Raw genomic sequence first — 19,761 nt, 5'->3', positions numbered from 1 at the left:
CCTCTTCTGCAGGACTGCTCTCAATTTCACCATGCCCAAGACTGTATTCTTTATTTGATTAAGTTTCACACTGTGTAAGAGGGAAGAGCTGGTCTATGTTTGATCAGAAGTTACAACAGGCCAACAGTCACTAGGTTACTAAAGACAAGACCCAGGGAAACAGGGCTTGCAAGTACGTGCATATGAGCAGTAGGGAAAGATGGGATGTAAGAGATCCCAAAATAAAGGAGGAGTTCCATTCTTGGTTCAGCCTTCTGAGGCGTCCTGGCCATAGGTCACAGAATTCTGAACCCAACCATCCCGAGAGCCTCGGGAGCTGTGCTGGAGCCGCACCAGTCCGACTACCGTGGGGGTGTGGGTCCTGGGAGGGATGAGTGCCTGCCAGCCCTGCCATCTACACAGCTCAGGAGTTTGGCTGGTCAGATGGACAGGGAGAGTAGAAGCTGCTCTTTGATCAATAGAGTTACTCAGCATTCTCTGTCATAGATATTTCTCTCTCTGATTTTAGCATTTCAGCTATAATAAAGCATTGAAACTGTACCCAGAGTGGGGACCCCTGTGTGAGAGCATTCCCTGGTCCCCAGAGAACTCACTGATACCTTCATAGGGAGCACTAAGAAAAGCTAGTGTTTCTCAAATAACACTTCCACACACAAAGCTTTGTTGGGGTTTCTTTCAGAGTTGGGAATGCATTCCAAACACCAATGGGACTGAGAACAGCCTCTCAACCACAGCATCTCTGATGAAGAGATAGAAAACAGAGTTTTACACAGTTCAATGTCATAGAAACAGGTATCTGGGCACCTACAAACAGCTGGCTGTTTGAACTTGCTCAAGTTTGGTAAATGAGAAGAAATCCTAGGAGACAATTAAAAGGGGAAAAGCAAGCAGCTAAGATGAATAAATAAATGCCATATGCCTCTTGCCTCCTCAAGCAGTGAGGGCTTTTGCACCACCGCCTATTGATTATCAGAGTACATATTTATGAGACTCTACATTGCTGCATGGGTTTATGTCTGCACCCTGAAAGTGCCAGCTTAAATGGGAGAAACACTGATGGCTTTGGGAGGTAGAATGGGAAAAATAGTTTTGAATCTTTTTCTACACATCTCAATTAAAAAGAAATGTGTGTTAACCTGGACACAAGAGAGTTGCTGATGGGCAAACAGTCCTGTTTGCCTCCACCCCTGCAGACCCTATCAACACACGCCTCTAACTTCAGCCATATTCCACATTTGTGAGCAGCAGGTCAAGGTCAAGCAGGGCTGCCCCCTGGTAGCCTCACGTAACAGCTGGGATAAGAAGTTGTCTTCCACACGTTCTAGAAACCTTCTAGACTGCTTCTTCTCTGCAGTGTTTAAGGCCACAATAACCCCAAGCAGTGCTACAGGCTGGGGACTGAGTGGCTGGAAAGCAGCCAGGAAGAAAGGGACATGGGGGTACTGATAGATAGTAGCTGAAGATGAGCCACCAGTATGCCCAGGAGTCCAAGAGAGCCAATGGCATCCTGGCCTGGATCAGGAGCAGTGTGGCCAGTAGGACAAGGGAGGTTATTCTGCCCCTGTACTCAGCACTGGTCAGGCCACACCTTGAGTGCTGTGTCCAGTTCTGGGCCCCTCAATTCAGGAGAGATGTTGAGGTGCTGGAAGGTGTCCAGAGAAGGGTGACAAAGCTGGTGAGGGACCTGGAACATAAACCCTAGGAGGAGAGGCTGAGGGAGCTGGGAGTGTGCAGCCTGGAGAAGAGGAGGCTCAGGGGTGACCTCATTGCTGTCTACAACCACCTGAAGGGAGGCTGTAGCCAGCTGGGAGTTGGCCTCTTCTCCCAGGCAACCAGCAACAGAACAAGGGGACACAGTCTCAAGTTGTGCCAGGGCAGGTCTAGGCTGGATGTTAGGAGGAAGTTGTTGTCAGAGAGAGTGATTGGCATTGGAATGGGCTGCCCAGGGAGGTGGTGGAGGCACCGTCCCTGGAGGCGTTCAAGAAAAGCCTGGATGAGGCACTTAGTGCCATGGTCTGGTTGACTGGCTAGGGCTGGGTGCTAGGTTGGACTGGCTGATCTTGGAGGTCTCTTCCAACCTGGTTGATTCTATGATTCCCAGCAGATGTCTGGTAGGTTAAAGTCACCCACCAGAACGAGGGCAGGTGACCTTGAAGCAGCCTCCAGTTGTTTAAAGAGTACTAAATCAACCTCTTCTTCCTGATTGGGTCGTCTATAACAGACTCCAACCAGGATATCAGTTTTGTTGGCCTTCCCCTTAATTGTCACCCATAATGACTCAACTCGATCATCCTTGATTTCTACCCCCATGACATCAATGATGATCATCTAGCTGTATGTCTGTGTGTCAGGAAGCACGTTGCTCCAGCTAGGACTGCCACACCACAAGAGACAGCATGGAGTGTTATGGCACTGAAGGAGGCAAGAGCAGCTGCTGTAGAAGCACAGCATGTTCTGGCTTGTTTCTGGACTTCTTGTCACATGTGCAAGGCATTACTCAACAGTATCCAACCTGCAATCTGAAAAGTAATTTCCAGCACTTGTGTTGAGCTCTTATCAATAAGCAGAGCCAGCTTTTCCAGTGCAAGACTTACTGCCCTGCTCTGAATGAATAGCCTGGAGGGACTGGCACTGTAACAAAGGCTCTTGCAGGCACTGGACGCTCCACTCCATGCTCTCCTGTTCTGTCACCAGTGGCTTCTTGCCTACACACTAGCTCTGTACATTCTAACAACCAGCTAACACTAGCACTGGATTTAATCCCGTCCCTAGCAGAAGCCTTCAGTCTCCATCACAACAGAATCATAGAATCAACCAGGTTGGAAGAGACCTCCAAGATCATCCAGTCCAACCTAGCACCCAGCCCTATCCAGTCAACTAGACCATGGCACTAAGTGCCTCATCCAGTCTTTATGGATTTATCCCCCATAAATCCATAAAGGCAATTACTGGGGCTTCTGGTTGGGCTGTGACAGGCCAGTCCTCCCACTGCCCCTTGTCAGTGAGTACAGATGCTTACAGTTCTACTGCAAACCTGACAACTGGGAGCCAGAAAGAACACTGAGCCTCCACCAGTATTTGTAACTGCATGAGCAGCTGCATGGTGCCTCCACCACATCGCATCAGCTCATGGCTGCCCAGGAAGTGTCTTTGGTTACTCTGCCTAGCCTGATTTGCAGTCATTGCAGAAACACCTGAAGGGCACCCCAGGAAAGGAATTAAACCTGTGTGTGCCCTTTGGAACCAAGAGACTCACCTGTAACACAGCCACTGCCAGCAGAACACAAAACACAAGGTTCCTCAAGGAACTGACTACCCCAAACCCTGCCACTTCCCCAGAGTGGCCTTGGAGGTCACCACAGAGAGGTTCATTCTGATGCTGTATGTACACTTCACGCTTCCATCTCACCTAGCAGTGACAGTGTAAATATACCAGCATCTAAAGCCTACACACAAGGAAATGCCTCTCCATTTGCTCTGCCTTCCTCCTCTGGCATAAACTATATTTACCCAATCACAAGTATTGCTAGTGGATTATACACTCCATCTGTTTTGACTCAACACACTGATCTTTGCTGGCTTGAAGATAATTAAAGCCCTCTCCCCCACTCTCCCTTTCTGTCTGCAGCATGTATGCCAGCTGCTCGTTGGAATCCAGATAATTGAACAGCATTCCCTAATCAGGACACTCAAGGAAAATCACTTCTGACTACCAGAGTTTATTGCTGACTAGACTTTATAAGATCATTGCTAAGACAGATTGCCCTGTGCTTGGAATACACTGAATTTGCTCCTTTATTAGCCAGCTTGAGACTTGATGAGGAATGAGAACAGTGTTTCTTCTGTGTGAAGATCTGGAATAAAGAACTCTGAAATATACTTGATTATGGCACAGCAGGGTCCCCATCTACTCCTAGTCAGCCCACAAAACACAGTAAGCAATCAAGCACTCTGATTCTAACTAACACTGTTACTACATTTGAGCATAAACCCATCTGCAGATGCAGGACCTGCCTGACCACAGTGCTGTGCCTGAAGGGTATCGATTTGCTGAGGACCTGCTGAGCCTATAGGTATGTGGGAAGCACCCTAGAGATCCACTGGAAAGCACCAACAGTGCCACTTAGAAAGCAAGACAACTTCATGAGTGACCTTTGCCAACTTCTAGAGAGGGAAGGGGAAGGACCAACACCCATTTTTAAGAGAAGGCAACTGGTAACTTAGCTGAAAAGGAAACTGGGGGGTGGGGGCAGGGGACTTATCAGGTCCAGAGCTCAGTGGTCTCACTGCCTGTTCAGTGGTGGCTGCTCTATTTCTCACCATTGCTTAGTAGAGGAAGAGAGTCATGTACAGCTCTTAGCTTCCTTTTAACAGATATTACAACAGAGAACCAGCTGTTTTGTTTGCTTCAAATGAATGCCCAACACTAAAGCCATGCTCTTTCTTGCTTGTTGTTCCCTTTTCTGGGAAAACGTTCTGCTATTCACACTACAGCTCTTTGCTGAAAAGAACAGCTCTCAGATCCTTAGTTCCAACCTTTTCTCTACCTGCAGGTATTTACTTCCAGAAAAGCAGTGTAAAGGCTTCCAGAGCTCCAAAGTATTTCCTTCAGCCTTTAGACTGTTTTCTTTCTGTTTTCTGGTTTGCCTGGTTGGGCATTTATTTATAACAAAGAAAAATTAATCTTGGCACTCAAACTGGATACATTATTCCAGACATTCCAGGATCAATTGCATCAACACTGCATAAAGAAAAGAGTGTCTATGATGTGCATGTGTATTTCCATACATCCACACTAATTCTGCTGAGCATTTGCCTTTAATTCCATGCAAGCACCACAGGAGGCTCTCTGCTCATCCCACTGAGACTTTCTTTTGAACTGACCGTCCACTACAATCACTTAGCCACTTTTTGGCCTCAGAAATACAGTGTGTGTCCCCCCCCCCCGTTTGCTGGAGGTTCTTGTGTTTCTTATTCTGTGAAGTACAATTTCAAATCTGCCTTACTGAAATGCTTTTGTTGTTCTCCTCCAGAAAGAGGCCCCAGGCAATCTGCATTGCTGTGTATGATTCACTGCTGCTGAACAGCTGTTGCCACAATTGCTTCCAGACCTCTACCAAAGCACTGAATAGCACAGATCACCGCAGAGGAAAAGACTCTCCAACACCTATCTGATAGGGATCCCTACAGCAATAGTAATAGTCACTGGGGATCACAGTATGTTAGGGGTTGGAAGGGACCCAGGGAGATGGACTAGATGGTCTCCTTGGGTCCCTTCCAGCCCCTAACATCCTGTGATCCTGTGTGATCCTATGATCCCCAGTAACTATTACTACACCAGGGGAAATTTAGGCTTGAGGTGAGGAGAAAGTTCTTCACTGAGAGAGTCATTGGACACTGGAATGGGCTGCCCGGGGAGGTGGTGGAGTCGCCGTCCCTGGAGCTGTTCAAGGCAGGACTGGAAGTGGCACTTGGTGCCATGGTCTGGCCTTGAGCTCTGTGGTAAAGGGTTGGACTTGCTGATCTGTGAGGTCTCTTCCCACCTTGGTGATACTGTGATATTAAGACCTTGCTAACTAGATCTTAATCCTTTCAACACATGCTCTAAGGCTACGCTACACAGCAACATTCCTTTGGCTTTTGTGAAGCCTTTATGCATACACTCGGTGTTGCTATTGAACCCAAACCTATCACTCCACAAAGTCACATTTGTTTGACAAGGATGATGTCCCATAAAATGCTCTTGAGAGACATTTCAGCTCTCAAGGCATCGCTGATGCCCCAGAAGCTTTCCCTCTGTTCTGTTCCACGCACCTCTGGACAAGCAACTCTTTGCTGCACTTTCCTGGGAACACACACCTTATCTTCCAGAGTTTGTCTAACTCTTCAGGCTCTTCCTAAACACCACTTACTGAGTTGTCCTGTTAGAAAGAATTCAAGTATCAAATGCTCCATGTGTACTGCACCAGACTGACAAAGATAGCCTAATATTATCAACAAGCAAGAGCACACTACCCTCCTTGCTTGTATATACAGCACACACACATGCCTAGTGAGTATCCTGCTTTTTACTAAACAATTATTGCCAGCTTCACACAGGAACAAAGCAAAAGGAGTTAAGAACAGTTTTCCTTGTGTTCTACTTCCTGTCCTTAAATTGAACTGTATTTAAGATGTGTTCAAGGTTGTGTTTCTCTCTCTTGGGTAAATAAGGCCTTATCTGCTGCTGTAGGGGCAGGCAGAGAGGCCACTTAGCAGACAAGCTGACTGAATTATGCTCCTAGCCCAGGAATGCATCTCTAACCCTGAATGGAGGCACATTGGCAGGCTTACATGGGAAAACTCCTCACTGCTGCTGATCTGTCCAAATCTCTGGAAGAAGGCACTGCTGTGTTTTCACAAGCCATTTGACTGTCCCTTTCATTAAAAAACCCTCAAAAGTAAGGAACTGAATGCTTTTGCCCTCTTGAATGGTGTCAATATTTGTCCCAAGAGCATTCTTGACTGCTGCCTTTAAAGTTACTACCCATCAAATTCAGTACGTTGACCCCATGGCCACTACTGTGGGGAGCCAGTTCTGGGCTCCTCAATTCAAGAGAGATGTTGAGGTGCTGTAAGGTGTGCAGAGAAGGGCAACAAAGCTGGTGAGGGGCCTGGAACACAAACCCTGTGAGGAGAAGCTGAGGGTGCTGGGGGTGTGCAGCCTGGAGAAGAGGAGGCTCAGAGGTGACCTCTTTGCTGTCTGCAGCTACCTGAAGGGAGGCTGTAGCCAGGTGGAGTTGGGCTCTTCTGCCAGGCAACCAGCAACAGAACAAGGGGACACAGTCTCACGTTGTGCTGGGGGAGGTCTAGGCTGGGTGTTAGGAGGAAGTTGTTGCCAGAGAGAGTGATTGGCGTTGGAATGGGCTGCCCAGGGAGGTGGTGGAGTTATTGTCCCTGGAGGTGTTCAAACAAAGCCTGGATGAGGCACTTAGTGCTATGGTCTGGTTGATTGGACAGGGCTGGGGGATAGGTTGGACTGGATGATCTTGGAGGTCTCTTCCAACCTCGCTGATTCTATGATTCTCTGATCTCACTCTTAAATTTATCCAGGCCACTTTAAATGAGTTGGGTTTCTTACTCACCCATCTTACTGCTGTTCAAGTTTCATCACACTGACAGTAACAGAAATCATCTTCCAGTTGCCCACCTAAACTTACACAAAGCAGTTTCACACTCATTTCCCCCCTTAGGCCAGCTTTTACCTTCTACAGCTTTTCTTTTGCTCCCTGTTGCCATCCCACTTCACACACAGCAACTCTACAGTCTCTCACCAAGCACACAAACCAAGGAAGGTGACATTACGGCAGGTGACAGTTTTCTGCTGGAAGCTGGTTGCTGGGAATCACACTGGTGGACTCAAAGAGGGAGTTCTTAGCTCTGTGGTCCTTCTATTAACTGAAGTGGAGCGAAGCAGTCTGAACTTCTCCCTAGCAGAAGTTCTGACCTGCAGATGGAGCACTTGGACTGCTGACAAAACCCACGAGTGCCTCCCGACGCCTTCCTGGCAGCTTCCAGCAAGTTTTAAACTGGGAAAAAGATCTGTCCCGTCTGGTCCACCGTGCCATTCCGTTAAAAGAACAAAACCACAAACAACAACCACAAACCCAACACTTTAACAAAGAGGGAAAAAAAAAACTAATCAGAAGACTGAAGACAGCAACCTGAAGGCAAACCAGGTCCAAGCAGGCAAAGGCTCTCATGCCCCGCAGCGGTAGGCTGGCTGCGTGGCCAGCACATCGAGACATGCACTGAACACAACCAATACCATCTCTGAAGCACTGCTACGTTTGCTAGGCTCGCTGCTATGAAATATCAAGCTTTCTAGTGAAGTTTAAAGGTGTGATGGTTTGGGTGTTACCTGCCCCCCCCACACACACACACTTTGGAAATCCCCCAGACTAGAATCAGGCGGCTCTGGAAATTGAATGAAGCTTATATTTACAGCTAGCACAATATACAAGCAGATAGTTACAGCAGATACAGTTATAGACAGACAGATACAAGTTAAAGGTAATACAGAAACACAACAGCCCTCCCAGAAACCTGAGTCCCCAGGAGAGGTCCCAACCACCCTTCCACCTTCCTCCCACCTCTACCTTACCCCAGACTTTGCCTTGTGACCCAAGGGAGGTTGTGGCCAGGGGGAGGTTGCTCTCTTCTCTCAGGTGGCCAGCACCAGAACAAGAGGACACAGCCTCAGGCTGTGCCAGGCGAGATTTAGGCTGGAGGTGAGGAGAAAGTTCTTCCCTGAGAGAGTCATTGGACACTGGAATGGGCTGCCCGGGGAGGTGGTGGAGTCGCCGTCCCTGGAGCTGTTCAGGGCAGGATTGGATGTGGCACTTGGTGCCATGGTCTGGCCTTGAGCTCTGTGGTAAAAGGTTGGACTTGATGATCTATGAGGTCTCTTCCAACCCTGATGATACTGTGTGAATAATGGAGGGTCAGCCAGGGGGGTTAGGAAGCAAGTGGATTAATCAGAGAGATGGAAGGTGAGGTTAGAGAGAAAAATGCATCCCAGAGCTCAGGCTGCACCCAAAGCCGAATACCTTATCTATGTTTATACTCTTGTTCTTATCCATCTCAGCAAGCCTATGAGTGAAGTAGACACCACCACTGTTTCCCTTTCACAGCCTGTGATCTAATCCTTCTCACCAAAAGGTAGCTTCAAACTAGCACAGAACACTTTGAAAAAGGTCTAACTGCTTCCAGGAAAAGCAACAGCCAAACAGATCCACATCAGATTCTGGGTTGTTACTTTCTTTGTTTGGCTGATTAGGTAAGGTTTATTTTTTTAACTAATACAATCCTGTGGAACTGCTTTTATTTCACTTTCCATCGACTTTCTAGTGCAAATGATGAGCTGGAAATGCAGAAAGCTTTATACCACATTGAAGCATGTTAATTGGGTCCACAGTCTTGTATATGATCGTGACACAGCACAAGCTCCCCGGTAGGAGTGCACCAAAAAATCCTGTAGCAAGTAATTCAGAAACCTTTGCATAGTTTAAGAAACAGCTTCCCACCTCCCACTATGGCAGGAAGGACTGGGATGTACAGGTGCAAGGCTGTAGGAAATTGTATTCCCCAGAGAAGCTGTTGGCTCACATCCCACTCAGAAACACTTTTGCCTGGGTAATACCAACACCTAAAGACTTACGTAAATCTCTAAATCAAAGATGTGTTTTCAGGACTTTCATTCTGCTCACTGATGTAACCAATAAATGTACTTTGTTTCTAAAGGGCAAGCACTGGAAATACAGTGTGTGTGTGTTGTGAATGCCTCCTGCACCCTTCACTCCCCCCTTTTTGTAGGTAAAGCTACCAAAAGCAGAGAGATTGAGCTCCACCATAACAGCAGATGCACATACAGCTGGGCGGCACAGCAGAGCTAAAGCTGCACTGTCTACACTTTGAAGCAGTAGAGTCTGAGTTCTCAAGAGCCTTTCTGCTTACTTCTGAACAAACCCACTGGGGAACAAGATGCAATCCTCTTCCTCATCATCCAACTTCCTGCCCTGACTGTTTTCCCTCTACCAGACAGCTGATGCACGAGAAAGCTCTTGCCAGCTTGTATTCGTGGCATAATAAATGTACCCGATCACTTTGTGTTGCTGATCAAAGCAAGAACTGCATCCTAAAAGCACAAATGTGATCTGAAGACAGAGTCAGCCCCCATCAAGCATAAGCTGAATATTTTAACATCTGGAAGTTGACTTTAAAAGCTCTTCAGCAAAGCCTAGGTATTTCAGGGATGAAGATGTCATGGAATGAGATATTAGAAAGCTCCCACTACAGGGACTCAACCTTGTAACCACCTAAAAGCTGTCTAACTTGTTTGCTTATTCATACATTTACTCAAGGCTGTAAATCTTAATGCCTTGCTTCTTAAAGCAAGAGAAAAGCTACTCTTGCAAGCTAGAAGCTGCTTGGCATGTTAACCAAAGCACTACCCAGAGCACATGGAGATGCTCTGCTGCCAGCAAACAGCACCAAATCGAGGAAGAAATGAGGTGATTGCTTGATTCATTCACAGGGTCCTAAACTATCAGTAACTGATCTGAAAATCCTCAAAATGGGCATGGCTTTTATTTGCTATCCCTTTCTTATCCCAGGTTACAATGGGGAATGACAGAGAAGTCCCCTTCTCCATGTATCAGCCTTACTACAGGCAAGACGCATCAGCTTCTGATATTAAACCAGAATTGACAGGACAGAGAAGTGGCCATTTCTAGCCAAGGAAAAGTGTTCCAGTCCTGGTTCTCAGAGGGACAGCTCCACCAAAATAACTCATCAAATCTTACATCTGTTTTGCTAAATTTGGCAGACCCTAAGATGGAGAGCTCAGCCAGTGCAGAATGTACATGCAGACACACCCTAGTGCTCCACAGCCAGGACACAGATGAGAACAAGTACAGCAAATCGAGACCACGAAAGCTAGAAGGGATCCACACTGTCTGCTGACATGCCAGATGTCCAGGCTCTGGCTCTCCAGCATGCTCCTTGCACACATCCAGAGAAGCAACATGTGCACCTTTCCTTACCTTTCTCAACACAGAACTAAAAAGACCACTGAACACTTCACACATTCTTCCAGTCCTAACTGGGGAAGGAAGGAATAATGCCAGGAAGAGAGGTATGGTGCTTGGACATGGGTTTAGGAGGAATGGTCTCTAAGCAGAGTCCTATAAGCAGTAGAAGGGTGGTCAAGGAAAAGGGAGAGATACAGTGTCCCTCCACTTACATCTCTGAAGTATTCAACCCCAGAGGAGTCAGAGTTCTGCAGGACAAGGGACAACCTCAGCTGCAGGGACTGGAGAACTGCTGCAGGGGAGTATTACTGAACACAGGTCTGTGATTGACTCCACTGAAGCTGTGGCTGTACAGCCACAGGCACATGGGGATGGGAAAAGTGAGGGACACCTTCAGAAAAGAAATCACACCCAAGACTATTCACAGTCATTATGAGGACACATTTTTCTCTTAGAAGATGACAGCATTTTCTGCAAAAATGAAAGAGATAGAAACTGTCACTACCTTACAGCTCTACAGGAAGCAAGCTCCTGAAAATAAATGCTTTCCTTTTTCTTTCCTTTTGTTTTCTTTTTTTCACATTTGACCACACCACAGAGACAAATCTGAGCCTTCTCACATTATTCTAGCACGACCAGCAGATTCAAGCACATACCCCAACTCCCTTCTGTCTGGGTCTACAGCTTCCTGAGGCTGGTGGGAGGAGGTACAAGGAGTCATACACCTAGAATGTGACAGGAAGCTACAACTCAAAATGTCTTCTCGAGATACTTGTTTGCTCAACCCACCTGAACTCATCCAGGGAGAAGAGCAGCTGCACAAATTATCACCTACACTTTCTCCAGCAAGAGTTCAGAGATGTCAAAGTCACTTCAAAACAAGCACTCTGCATGCTCTCAGTTTATATGCCACAGGAGAACTACACTTAAATAATTAAAGCCTTTGTGAAATCAGTAACCAGGTTATTCTACCAAAACAAATCCAAAGCAAGACCAGAAGGTAAGGAAAGGAACTGGAAAACACACAGCCTTCTCTAACCAACCTAACAGCAGGAGGGAATGGGATCAAAGAAAACCAAGGAGCACTGAAAAACAAAGATGTCAGAATGATGCAAAGAAAACCACTATTGTTTAACTGATGGACTTGTGACCTGAAAGCAGATACATTATTTATTTCAACTATTTATGTTCTTTTTGAGTTCCTTTTGGCTCTGACTTGCTGTCACTGGCAAGTTACAAGGTTATTAATCATGCACGGCGATGAATAATATATCCACAGTTACAGCAACTGAATCTTGTCTGTCTGGCCCAGTGAGTAGCTCTAGATTTATTGCAGTTGGGGCTCTGAATGGTAGCTAAGACCTACATACACAGATGAGTTCAAACCTAGAGAGCAATACAAATATTCTGAAGATGTTTCTGGTGAAGTACAAAGACGGAAGAAATCAGTTGTCAGTTTTGGTTTGGATAGCTGCCAGGAGGCACAAACCAAGCCTTTGGTTAAAAGTCCCATGCAGAATAGCTCCTCTGTCATTCAAACAGTCTTTGGGAGCCACAACTAGGGAGAGCATTTACAACTGAATCTATGCCAGAATATGAACACCAGCACAAACCATACAACCCACCAGCTCCCATCACCTCCTCTATTTTAAATGGAGTCTTACAACAGCAAAGGAGCTTTTTCCAGAACACAAGGACTGCCATTTGTGATGGTTTGGGTGTTGCCCACCCCCCAATACACTTTGGAAATCACCCAAACTAGACTCAGCTGGCTCTGGAAATTTGACTGAAGCTTATATTTACAGCTAGCACAATATACAAGCAGATAGTTACAGTAGATACAGAAATACGCGAGGTAAAAGGTAATACAGAAACACAACTCCCCTCCCAGAAACCTGAGTCTCCAGCAGGGGCTCCCAACCACCCCTTCACCTTCCCCCTACCCCTCTGAACCTTACCCCAGTCCCAAGGAAGAATGGAGGTTTGGCCAGGGGGTTAGGAAGCAAAGTGGATTAATCAGAGAGATGGCAGAGAGGCTAGAGAGAAGCGCAGCTCAGGCAATGCCTCAAGAAGCAGTGCCTCATCTATGTTTGGACTCTTGTTCTTATACATCTCAGCAAGCCTATGAGTGAAGTAGACATCACCCTTGTTTTCTCTTTCACAGCCTGTAATCTAGTTCCTCTCACCAAAGCATTCTAGCCAGCTTCAAACTAGCACACCATTCATTTAAAGGCTTGTTCCACACAGTATCATCCAAAACATAGCCCAAGGTCATGCTAGAGGGTGACCCTTAACAGCATACAGTTAACCCCTGAGCCTCTCAGGTTTCCTAAGCATATGTAAAGGACAAGATAAAACCCAATATGGAAAATTCATTCACACAAAAGCAACATCAGGTGACCATACTCAGACATTCAGAGCAAATAAAGAAGTATGTAACATGAACACAAAACCAGAGACATCTTAACTTTAGAAAGTTAAATTCAGAATTGAAAAACCTACTGCCCTAGCAGTGTACCACTGCTTTGTATTATTATCAGCAAAGTCATAAGTCAATCCATTCTGAACACCTCACTGTGAGTACAATGCAGAATGGAGTAACACAGGTACGCTCTAACCTCTATCTAGTGTAGTCCCAGAGAGGGCTACTCCCAGCCTCCTTCCTTTCACCTACAGATTTAACGACACACCTTGAAAGCAAATGGACTCAGCAAGCTGATCTGAAGAGAGCAAGTGTTTGGAGTTCTTCTGGCAGGGTTGCTTCTTGCCAGGCCAGCTTTCCCCACAGGCTGATTCTTAGGCTGCATCATCATTGCAGGCAACAGAAGGGAGAGCAGTGGGAGCACATGCATTTAAAAAGGTATCTGTCTGTAGTGGAAGGGCAGAGAGGGGGCAGTGGCAGGGCACTAAGCTTATCTTCCACAGCTGCTGAAAATTACGTCAAGTTAGATGCAATGAAGAAGCAAAACTTGAAAGGAAAAGTGGGCAATTAAATGAAGCAAGCCTGTAGTTGTTCCTGAGAATACAAATGAACTTCCTGATGCCAAAGCCAAGCCACTGCATTGACAAATGTTAGTTCCCTCAAAGCTGTAAATAAGCAGACCAGAAGAATTCCCTGTGTATTCCTCTGGTCCCACCTGACATATTCACATTTTCACTATTTACTGAGAGTCCTCACCTATTATTTAAACACGTTTGAATACAGCACAGCAAACTATGATCTCATTCCAGACTGCATCAAATCCCTGCTATGAAACACAGAAAGAAAGATTCCTAAGCTAACTGTGATTGAACAGTGAGTTAATTACTGAAGAGAGGAGCACATGATAAGACCAGGAACAAAGACTGCCAGCAAGTTTCAGTCTTAACTACCATGACACAGCTGCACGAGTGCACAGAAACAGTATTTATTGACAGTTAAAGAGCAAGGGAAAGTAACTCAACAGATATCCAGGGTCCTGCCACTGCTTTAAGGGCAGCAGAGAAACAATTTGTGACTGAGCTAAACGTTGCTTACCTGCAAGGGGAAAAGTGCTACACCAATAGACATCAGCTTCCAAGCATTTTCTGAGCCCAGATCCAGAAGAGGTGTCCATTGTCTCTGTTATCACAGAGCCTGTAATGAAATACAGAGCTCAGTCTAATCAGCAGCTTCAAGGTAATAATTTCACACCACTCAGCTGAAGCAGAATTTCACAGCTCATCAGGTACCAAGAGGAAAAGTGATTTTTGTCCTAAATTACTATCTGCTCCCCTAGTGAAGATACCAGCAAATCCCATGTCATCAGTTTTTATTGGAGGTCTTGTCTAGTGCAGAGACCATGCACAGGAAAGGATTTCACCATGGAGCTCCACACTCCACATCCACACTGACCAGTGACTATGAATTCTCACTTTCACTCATCACTGCTCTGCAAAATGCTAAAACACATCCCTGCATACAACAGCCTCTCTGTGTGTGTTGGTTAACAGCCATGGACAATAAATGCAGCAAACACAGCAAACAAAAAGCCCAGGTTATCTCTGTACCTACACTGTAGGCAGGGAGACACCTTGCTAACAGATGTGCAATCTAAAAATGGTCCTTTTCTGCAGTTCAGCTAACATAAAGATGCTCATATAAAATGCTTGGGGCAAAACCTGCCTGGATAGGAAGTCTGAATCATTGCATTAGGGCAGGGGCAAGTTAGGAAACTCCAGTGAAACTACTCTAATCTGTGGGGATACCAACCCTTGCAATCACTCCCCTGGCAAACAGCACAGGGAAGCACACTCTGACCTGAAAACAGTTAAGTTAGCCACAGCCTTCAATCGAGTCATTACCTCCCTGATCCCTACAGCCCTCAGCAGCGATTTAAAGCAAATAAATAGATGAATATTTAAATCTACACCAGTCACATTTAAATTGACCATAGGTGGGGGGTGTCACTTCAGTAGATAATAAGCTTCTGGAGTAAAAGGCTGCAAATCCCAAGACGTTCAATGCTGCAAGGAGCAGCAGGCTGAAGCTCGGGCATGGCAAAGCTGTTCAGCACATCACACCACAGCAACGTCTATATTGAAATGGAAATGTTCCACTCTGGTTGCTCTGATACGACAGCCTGCAGTACAAGCAGAGTGCAGACTCAGAGATGCACAAACTTAACCAACAGAAGACAAGTCTCTTCCTTGTACAGTTGAAGTATGCTATACAGTGGCCCACAATGATACTGGATGATAAGAATTATCAGTCTGCAAAAATAAATACTGAGTACTACTGCTGTAGACATTTTCCATACCAAAAGTAGCATCCAAGTTGTGACTTGACTTACTTTCTTGCTCCAAACCAGTAGAGAATATCCAGGGGAAAAAGCAAAATAAAAAGGGAAGAGTGAATTCCCTGAGTTCTGGCTGTAGTTCTAGCTTGTCTGTGTAACACTGGCACTCCCCCCTTCAAATCTAGTGCAGCAAGTCCAAAGGCACATACATTTGGTCAGACTCCTACAAACATCAGCACTGACAAGAGGGAGGGAAGTCAGAGGACTCTGGGCATCAGAGAAAACCTCAGCTTCAAGCTAAGAAAGAAGCTTCACTAATTCCCACCCACCAAAGATGGATGCTTTGGGGCCCACCACCCACTTCACTGAAAACCCTATCATCTCAGCAGCAGATGTGAGATTTGGCTCCAGGGGGAGTAAAGATGAACCTTAGAGCCAAGCTCTCAGGCCCAGCCTAAAATATGGAACAGACAGGAGATGTGCATCTCCCACCTTAGGTGATGCTGTGGCAGCTGTTCTTGCAAGCCAATGAATGCATGCTTGTGAACGGGTCTGTTCCACTCCTGAGGTACAGGGAGGCAGGTTTTACAGAGAATGAAATCTAATTTCAAAGCTTCTGGATCAGGACTTCAGTTTCCAAGAAACACAAACACATGTCTCAGACAATTCAGAAGAAGAAACTCTAAAATTAGACCAACAAGAGAGATCTGGACGAGGTGACTGAGTCCAGCATCAGTAAGTTTGCAGATGACACCAAGCCAGGAGCAGGTGTTGATCTGCTGGAAGGTAGGAGAGCCCTGCAGAGGGACCTAGACAGGCTGGATGGGTGGGCAGAGGCCATGGGATGAGATTTAACAAGGCCAAGTGCAGGGTTCTGCACTTTGGCCACAACAACCCCAAGCAGCACTACAGGCTGGGGACAGAGTGGCTGGAAAGCAGCAGGAAGAAAGGGACCAGGGGGTACTGATAGATAGTAAGCTAAAGATGAGCCAGCAGTGTGCCCAGGTGGCCAAGAAAGCCAATGGCATCCTGGCCTGGATGAGGAACATTGTGTCCAGTAGGACAAGGGAGGTTATTCTGCCCCTGTACTCAGCACTGCTCAGGCCACACCTTGAGTGCTGTGTCCAGTTCTGGGCCCCTCAATTCAAGAGAGATGTTGAGGTGCTGGAAGGTGTCCAGAGAAGGGCAACAAAGATGGTGAGGGGCCTGGAACACAAACCCTGTGAGGAGAGGTTGAGGGAGCTGGGGGTGTGCAGCCTGGAGAAGAGGAGACTCAGGGGTGACCTCATTGCTGTCTACAACTACCTGAAGGGAGGCTGTAGCCAGATGGGGTTGGTCTCTTCTGCCAGGCAACCAGCAACAGAACAAGGGGACAGAGTCTCAAGTTGTGCTGGGGGAGGTTTATGCTGGATGTTCTGAGGAAGTTGTTGGCAGAGAGAGTGATTGGCATTGGAATGGGCTGCCCAGGGAGGTGGTGAAGTCACCATCTCTGGAGGCATTCAAGCAAAGCCTGGATGAGGCACTTAGTGCCATGGTCTGGTTGACTGGCTAGGGCTGGGTGCTAGGTTGGACTGGATGATCTTGGAGGTCTCTTCCAACCTGGTTGATTCTACAATTCTATGAAAACATACTCCTGAAGACCTGACTCAATGTTCATGTGGTGTATAGAAAGAATAACTTTTCCAGCACAGCTACAGAGAATACAACCCAGTTCTGCACTATAGTGTGCACAGGATCTAAGACCCCTTTATGGAAAGGACTGAAAGCTGAGCTCTGTCTTTCTATGCAGAGCACCAAACTGAAAAGGGCATACTCAGGTTTTATGCCAGGTGTGCTCCATACCTAAGTGTCAGACTACACTGACAAAGTTATTCAAACTCCCTGTCCTGGCTTAGGGTGGATCCCTCCCCTGGTGGAGTAAACTCACTGCAATATGGATCTCTGGAAAAGTCAGGGGAAATGAAATTGTCTTTCTTATAGTTTAAATATAAAAGTACATGGAGAATAAACTATGACAGAAATATAAGATCCTCAGGGAAGATGGGGAGGGGGCAGGCGGCAGCGAAGCAGCAAAAGCAGCAGCAGCCAAAACAGTGTTGGGAGAAGATAGCAGCAGGCAGAGCAGAAGCAGCAAGGGGAAGGTCCAAGCTGTGCTTCCAGACATAAAGCTCTTGATGCTCCAAGGAAATGATATTAACTTACCCACTGTTGCCATTCTGTGGCCTATCCCTACAGCGTTCACCTCTCCACTCAGACCTTCCACTTCTAAGTTTCTCTGGTCTGAATTTTCATGTCTGAGCTAGAAATCCAGCTCAACTGGCCACACACCTTTAATAGATAGATGGACTTAGGATCTAATTTTTGCTGTTGCACTTTCTTCCCTGTGCTAGTTTGAGCCTAGCTAGAATGTTTTGGTGAGAAGAACTAGATTACAAACTGAAAAGGAAACAATGGTGAGATCTACCTCACTCATAGGCTTGCTGAGATGTGTAAGAACATAAACACAGATAACACTCTCTGGGCTTTCAGGGCTGCCCTTCTCTCTCTCTAACCTAACCTGCTGTCTGTGTGACTAATCCATCTGCTTTTTAACCCACCTGGATGACCCTCCAATCTCCCTTAGGCACAAGGCAAAGTCTTGGGTAAGGTTGAGGGGTGGGAGGAAGGTGGAAGGGTGGTTGAGAGCCCCTTCTGGGGACTCAGGTTTCTGGGAGGGCTGTTGTGTTTCTGTATTACCTTTTGTCTATTTCTGTCTGTAGCTGTATATATTGTAAATACCTGCTTGTCTATTGTGCTAAGCTGTAAATATAAAGCTTCATGCAATTTTCTAGAGCCACTGAGTCTAGTCTGGGTGATTTCCCAAAGTGTGGAGGGGCAGGGAACACCCAAACCATCCCATTCTCTTACTGACAGGCCAAGTTTGTACGGCTCTGTGCACTTCAGAACTCTGAAAGCAGCACCACAGTTGCCCTGCAGCTTACCGATGGGCAGACAGGCTCCCAGACAGGTTAGTTACCCAACCTACTTTTAAATACCTTTTTTTCTCCCCCCCCCCCAATTTTCTGAGCAGAGTTCTCTTTCCTTCTCTCAGAGTGAAGGGTGGGGAGGCAGTCATGCATGCACACATCTAGCAGCTAACTGTGCATGATTCCCTCTGGCAGCCCTGTCAGGACCTCCGTGTTTTCATGTACAAGATGTCACTCCGGGGAAGGTTCTTACACCTGTACTGAGCCCCTCCAAAATTCATTCCACAGAGAAAGCTTTTTGTTTTTTCTTTTTACTTTTTTTTCCACAGGAGCCCAAGACAAAAGCTGGCCCTGACCCTCCACAAGATTGTGTCCAGATTTCCTGAAGATTCCTGAACAAATGTCAAGTCATTACAACAAAATGCATCACCTCTCCCTGGCCTCAAGAAACTCACAGCTTAGCACAATGCTTTCTCTGGCTGCACCACAGCAGCAGTCTACAAAGTCCTCCTTAGCAGGACTGTGGGAAACTCCCTGATCCGGAAAGGAGATTATTCCTTGGAGCTCCAACCAGAGCAGATCACTTTTCTTCACACCAGCACACTTCTAAACAGGGAAGCATGAGTAATTTCTCAGCTCCCTTTTCCTTTTTAAGCATAGTTACTAATGCCCCAGTTGGACAAAATGCTTTGAACACTGAACACAAGCCTCTATGTTTCCAAGCCTGGCACCAGCTAGCAGGATACTTGGGCAGGGCACCCAGGGAGAAGCCCTGAGTTACTGGTTACCTTCGTGAGCCTTCAGCAGGAACAGTCTCGTGTGAAGCAAGGGGAAATGCTCTCAAATACATCCCAGAGTCACGCAAAACAAATCAGTGCACAGGCACTGCTCCTGTCACTGCATCTCTGATGAGACACCAACACGGCAGGTACTGTACAGAGAAGCACCAAAGGGAGAAGCAATCAGATCAGACAGCTTCTGCTGCCAAGGGAGTATGAAAGAGTATCACAGTATCACCAAGGTTGGAAGAGACCTCACAGATCATCAAGTCCAACCCTTTACCACAGAGCTCAAGGCCAGACCATGGCACCAAGTGCCACGTCCAACCTTGCCTTGAACAGCTCCAGGGACGGCGACTCCACCACCTCCCCAGGCAGCCCATTCCAGTGTCCAATGACTCTCTCAGGGAAGAACTTTCTCCTCACCTCCAGCCTAAATCTCCCCTGGCACAGCCTGAGGCTGTGTCCTCTCGTTCTGGTGCTGGCCACCTGAGAGAAGAGAGCAACCTCCTCCTGGCCACAACCTCCCCTCAGGTAGTTGCAGACAGCAATAAGGTCTCCCCTGAGCCTCCTCTTCTCCAGGCTAACCAATCCCAGCTCCCTCAGCCTCTCCTCGTAGGGCTGTGCTCAAGGCCTCTCCCCAGCCTCGTCGCCCTTCTCTGGACACGCTCAAGCATCTCAATGTCCC

General features: G+C 46.8%; 1 long non-coding RNA gene across 1 annotated transcript in view; it reads right to left on the bottom strand.

Annotated features, from left to right (window-relative positions):
• LOC135186987 (uncharacterized) overlaps positions 1 to 13,382 on the bottom strand; it is a 54,528-nt gene extending 41,146 nt beyond the window's left edge. Inside the window, exon 1 of the long non-coding RNA XR_010307160.1 lies at positions 13,262 to 13,382. This is a non-coding gene — a long non-coding RNA (uncharacterized LOC135186987). The remainder of the gene's footprint in view (positions 1 to 13,261) is intronic.
• Between the last annotated feature and the right edge of the window lie 6,379 nt (positions 13,383 to 19,761).

Source organism: Pogoniulus pusillus, chromosome 26, assembly GCF_015220805.1.
Source record: "Pogoniulus pusillus isolate bPogPus1 chromosome 26, bPogPus1.pri, whole genome shotgun sequence".
NCBI classification, from domain to species: domain Eukaryota; kingdom Metazoa; phylum Chordata; class Aves; order Piciformes; family Lybiidae; genus Pogoniulus; species Pogoniulus pusillus.
Note: the sequence above shows the minus strand (reverse complement) of the source record. Positions and strands in the feature narration are given on the sequence as shown.